At 40.7% G+C, this 6,000-nt stretch overlaps 1 pseudogene; it reads left to right on the forward strand.

Annotated features, from left to right (window-relative positions):
- Positions 1 to 6,000, forward strand: part of LOC139257831 (cullin-3-like) — a 131,015-nt pseudogene that overhangs the window by 50,874 nt on the left and 74,141 nt on the right.

Here is a 6,000-nt window from a genome sequence, read left to right on the forward strand (position 1 = left end):
TTATTATCATGGGTGGTCCCTTGAATGAGGATGACTTGCTTCCATGAGTTCACAGGTGTTTCGATGAAGGACCTGATGTTCCAGTCCTGAACTCCAATTGAGGGGGTGGACGATGCCTGTCCATGAATTTTTTTTAACGTGTGGTGACCGTTGCTCACCAGCCACCACACGGGCTTGACCGAGCTAGGCCTTTATCCAGTGGCAAGGGTTAACCAGGACGACTGGAGACCTGCTCTGCTGCACGGGCCAGTGTGGGCTGGCTTGTGCTGTCCCTGAGCCCTCTGCTCTTCCGGGCCCTGTACCCTCATCTGTCGCACCTGCGCCACAATCTCTCACCGCTCCTTCACCATAAACATTCACCGCATCTCGCCACAAACACTCGCCGCTCATCCGCCCCGACTTTCCCACTCCTCTGTATCTGGGCCCCGCCAATGTTCCTGCCCACGCTCCAAAACGGTAACCAGGGTTTTGATGATGTCACCCAGGGTAGATCATGTCTGACTAATTTAATTTTTTGAGAAGGTCACTAACATGATGGCTAAGGAATTGTATATGGTGGTTATGTACATGGACTTCCAGAAGGCATCTAATAAAGTTCTGCACAAAAGATTGTTAGCAAAAATTAAAGCATACTGGATTGGAGGCAACCAGTTGGAAATTGGTTGGAAGGTAGCAGATGGAGGAGAGGGATAAAGGGAATGTACTCAGATTGGCAGGATGTGACAGCTGGTGGTTCCCAGGGATCTGTACTGGGCCCCAAGCCTTTCACCACAGATATAATATATTTTTTATATATACTTAAAAAAAAATTATTTATGTATTTTTGAGTTGGATAAAGGAATAGGCAGTCGTATATCCAGGTTTGAAGATGACACTAAATTGGGAGGCACAGTAAGTTGTGCAGCTCGGAGCAGGAAGTTACAAAGGGGCATAGACAGTTTGGAGTGGGCAAAACTGGCAAATTAAGTTCCATGTGGGGAAGTGTGAGGTCATCAACTTTGGATTCAAGAAAGACAAATTGGACTATTTTAATGATGAGAAACTAGGAAATTAGCAAAATGATTTGGGTGCCCATGTACAGTAATCACTAAAGCTAGTGGACAGGTATAAAAATAATCAGAAAGGTTGATTAAATGTTGACATTTATCTTGAGGGGCTCGAATGCAAAGGGGAGGAAATTGTGCTTCTGTTGTACAGAGCCTTGGTCAGACCTCATCTGCAGTACTGCCTTCAATTCTGGACACTGCACCTCGGGTAGCATCTATTGGCCTTGGAGAGAGCAGTGTAGATCCACCAGAATGATACTACGGCTTAAAGGGTTAAATCATGACGACAAGTTGCAAAAACTCGGCGTGTATTTTTTGAAGTTAGATTGGTTAGGGGTGATCTAATCAAGATATTTAAAATGACAAAAGGTTTGACCAAGTAGATACAGATAAACGATTTCCTATTTCTGTGGGGATTTCAGAACAAAGGGGCACAATCTTAAAATAAGAGCCATTTAGGAGTGAAATCAGGAAGCAGTTTTTCCACACAGTAGTGGAAATACTCTTTCCTCTCTTTTCTCCACCCTCCCCAAAAAAAGCTGTGATGTTGGGTCAACTGAAATGTTCAAGACTTGGATTGATAGATTTTTGTTAGGCAAGAGTTGAGGTAGAGATTAGACATGATCTAATTGACAGGCTTGAGGTTCAGAATGGCCTACTCTTGTTTCTATCTCTTAACTTATTATAAACAGTGCAATGGGAGATTTAGTATTAAATTAGTACTCCTGTATTTATAGTTTTCCAATGATCGATAATTATACTGCTAGGTTATGGGTCTTCATGCTGCTGATATGATTATTCCCTCTCCCTTCCACCTTTTAAGTTTCGCTTAGCATCACTCTATTCCAATGCTCTCCTGGCCGCCCTCCCACCTTGTACTCTCCATAAACTTGAGCTCATAAGAACATAAGAAATAGGAGCAGGAGTAGGCCATTTGGCCCCTCGAGCCTGCTCCGTCATTCAATAAGATCAAGGCTGATCTGATCTTGGCCTCAACTCCACTTCCCTGCCTGCTCCCCATAACCCTTGACTCCCTTATTGTTCAAAAATCTGTCTATCTTCACCTTAAATATATTCAATGATCCAGCCTCCACAGTTCTCTGATGTAGAGAATACCACAGATTCACGACCCTCTGAGAGGAGAAATTCCTCCTCATCTCAGTTTTAAATGGATGACCCCCATATTCTGAAACTATGCCCCCTAGTTCTAGATTCCCCCACGAGGGTAAAACATCCCCCCTGCATCTACTCTGTCAAGTCACAATCCTCTGGCCTACCACTAATCTTTGCAACATTGTCTGCCTTTGTTTTCAATTTGATACCATCCTTTACTTCCTTAGTTAGCCACAGATCCTTCTCTTTGAGTCTTTCTTTCTCACTGGAATATATCTGAGAGTTATGAAATATCTCCTTCAATGTCTACCACTGCTTATCAACCGTCTTACACTTCAATCTATTTTCCCTGTCCACTTTAGTCAACTCTGCCTTCATACCTTGGTAATTGCCTTTGTTTAAGTTCAGGATACTAGTTTGAGACCAACTTTCTCACCCTCAAATTGAATTTGAAATTCTATCATGCTATGATCACTCTTCCCTTGGGGATCCTTTACATTGAAATAATTAATTAATCCTGTCTCATTACACATTACCAGATTTAAAATAGCCTGCTTCCTGGTTGGTTCCACAACCAACTTTATACCATCCCAAAAGCACTCCATGAACTCTTCCTCAAGGCTACCTTTGCCAATTTGATTCGTCCAATCGATATGAAGATTAAAATCGCCCATGATTATTGCACTACCTTTCTTACAAGCCACCATTATTTCTTGATTTATACTCTGTCCTACAGTGTAGCTACTGTTGAGGGGGCATATAGACTACTCCCACCAGTGACTTCTTCTCCTTAGTATTTCTTATCTCCACCCAAACTGATTCTACATCTTTATCTTCTCAGCCAATATAATTTCTTACTTCTGCACTGATCTCATCCTTTATCAACAGAGTTACCCTACCTCCTTTTCCTTTCTGCCTACCCTTCCAAAATGTCACATGCCCCTGAATATTCAGCTCCCAGCCTTGGTCACCTTGCAACCACGTCTCTATAATGGCTATCAGATCAAACCCATTTATTTCTATTTGTGCCGTCAACTCATCTATCTTGTTACGAATGCTGTAGCATTTAGATAAAGAGCTTTTAATTTTGTATTTTTACCATTTTTCTCCACTCTGACCCCACTTTCTGATACATGCTTATGTTTATACGCTCTGTCCCTACCCTGCACTATTGCCTTCTCCTTTCTCTGACTTTTTAAATTTTGGCTCAACTGAACCCCCCCCCCCAACTATTTAGTTTAAAGACCTATCTACAGCCCTAGTTATTCGATTCTCCAGCACACTGGTCCCAGCATGGTTCAAGTGAAACCCTTCCCAACAGAACAGCTCCTTCTTGCCCCAATACTAGTGCCAGTGTCCCATGAATTGAAACCCATTTCTACCAGACCAATCTTTGAGCCACGTGTTCATCGCTCTGATCTTATTTACTCTATGCAAATTTGCTCGTGGCTCGGGTTGTAATCCAGAGATTATTACCTTTGTGGTTCTGCTTTTTAATTTAGCCCCTAGCTGCTCATAACCCCTCAGCTGACCCTCTTTCTTTGTCCAAAACTCGCACCAAGTCCTGTTCACCTATCTTCCCTGTGTTTGCTGATCTATACTAGCTCCTGGTCCGGCAACGCCTCAATTTTAAAATTCTCATCCTTGTGTTCAAATCCCTCCATGACCTCTGCGCTCTGTCTCTTAACATCCTCCAGCCTTACAACCCTCAATCTCTGCACCCCTCCAATTCTGGCCTCTTGTACAGCTCTGATTTTCCTCATACCACCTTCAGCTGCCTAAGCCCTAAGCTCTTACTAAACCTCTCCGCCTCGCTACACCTCTCTCTTCCTTTAAGACTTGCCTTAAAACTTATCTCTTACCAAGCCTTTGGTCACCTGTCCTAATATCTCAGTGTAGCTCGGTGTCAAATATTGTTTGATAACGCTCCTGTGAAGTGCCTTGGGATATTTTACTATATTAGAGGCTATATAAATACAAGCTGTTGATGCCAATTGTATTGTTTCTGGAATTAGAAAATGAAAGATTTAGCAAACAAATGCTGTCATGAACTGCACTAAAGACATGGCATGCTGGGATGAACTCCACAATTACTCCTGTCCAACCACCTTTTAATTTTGGCAGTTTGGATTTGTGGCTCTTTGTACATGCTGCTGATGGTACATTCAGTTATGTTACATTTGAAGAGGTCTGTGGCCTTCGAGATGAATTGCCTTTATGCAACATGAACGGTTCTTTTTGTGATTGACTTACTTCCAAATCTCTGCTACGAGAGTTGGCTGCTAGGAGGTGTACAAGAACTGCATGGGGACAATTCTTATCTTCCTCTCCGCCCCCTCATCTTTTTGTGGTGAGCTGTCTAGGAGGTGTACAAGAACTGCATGGGGACAATTCTTATCTTCCTCTCCGCCCCCTCATCTTTTTGTGGTGAGCTGTCTGGCCTGTGACAAAGTAGCTGAGATTGGAAAATAATTCCCATAAGTTTAATTCATTGTTATTCCAAATCTGGAAATGAGCAATAGTCTGGTTGCACTTGATTTGATTAGTTGAAATTTCAAATTAGTAATTTTATGTGCATTTTATCTTGCAGATGACTATGGATGAAAAGTATGTAAATAGTATCTGGGACCTACTGAAGAATGCCATCCAAGAGATTCAGCGCAAAAATAATAGTGGACTCAGCTTTGAGGAACTCTACAGAAATGCGTATACAATGGTATTGCATAAACATGGTGAGAAACTATATACTGGACTGAGAGAAGTTGTAACTGAACATCTGATCAATAAGGTACGTGTGTTTGATTTTAAAAAAAAAAATACAAGTAATACAGTGTGTGGGTGTTTTGGAAGAAGAGTTTAAGTTCTCCTTGATTTGAGATAAATTCATAAACTCCTCTCTAAATTTGAGTAAAGAACAATATTATACTGATTATGTCTATGCCATATATATGTACAACATTAAGGTAAAGTTCCTTCATCAGTGAAGAAGTCTGTGGGAGATAACTGTCAGATGTGAGCTCACACTGGTTATTCCCCTTTAATTAATAGTAAACATGGGATGGCAAAAGCAGGTGTTTTTGACCCACTATGTCTGCCTCCGTATACAAATTTGAGCTGATTGCATTCTTATGGTTAGTTTTCAATAGTTTTACTAATGGTTACTAGTATAAAATGATTACTCATAAAATCTAAGTGTACGTTGCTTTTACAGGTACGAGAAGATGTGTTGAACTCATTAAATAATAACTTCCTGCAGACCTTAAATCAAGCATGGAATGACCACCAGACAGCAATGGTGATGATAAGAGACATCCTCATGTACATGGTGGGTAGGCTTGATAGACATCACCAACTTGAAGTAATAAAATGTTACCTCCTTCCACTATGCTTAATTTACTTTTACAATTTGTAGAGTTGTTTGCTTACCTCTTTAATGGTTCCGAAAAACCAATAGTCACTGCCATTGTCTGATGGCAATTATTCAACTCCCAAATACTTAGAATTTGACACTTGCTGCACAAAACGTAACTCGATGTTTTGTTAATGCTTCCATTTAGAGCTTAATAGATTTTAATTAACTGTAATGGTATATTCTCTTTGACCGCATTAGCATTGCAGTCTCAATTATGTTTCCTTTATCATTACACAGCCAGAAAATAAGCTACAATCTAAACTTTATGTCTGTGTTTGAAATGGGTAAATATTTTGTGTATGAGTGAATGGTAGTGTGGAATTTGCAGATGGTGTTCAGGAAATTTTTTAAAAAGTGAAAAGCTAGTAAAATAAGTTGTGATTATCATATGGAAAGCATAAACAATATGATAGAATATAGATGATACAG

The sequence above is a fragment of the Pristiophorus japonicus genome, unplaced genomic scaffold (genome assembly GCF_044704955.1).
Source record: "Pristiophorus japonicus isolate sPriJap1 unplaced genomic scaffold, sPriJap1.hap1 HAP1_SCAFFOLD_911, whole genome shotgun sequence".
NCBI classification, from domain to species: domain Eukaryota; kingdom Metazoa; phylum Chordata; class Chondrichthyes; family Pristiophoridae; genus Pristiophorus; species Pristiophorus japonicus.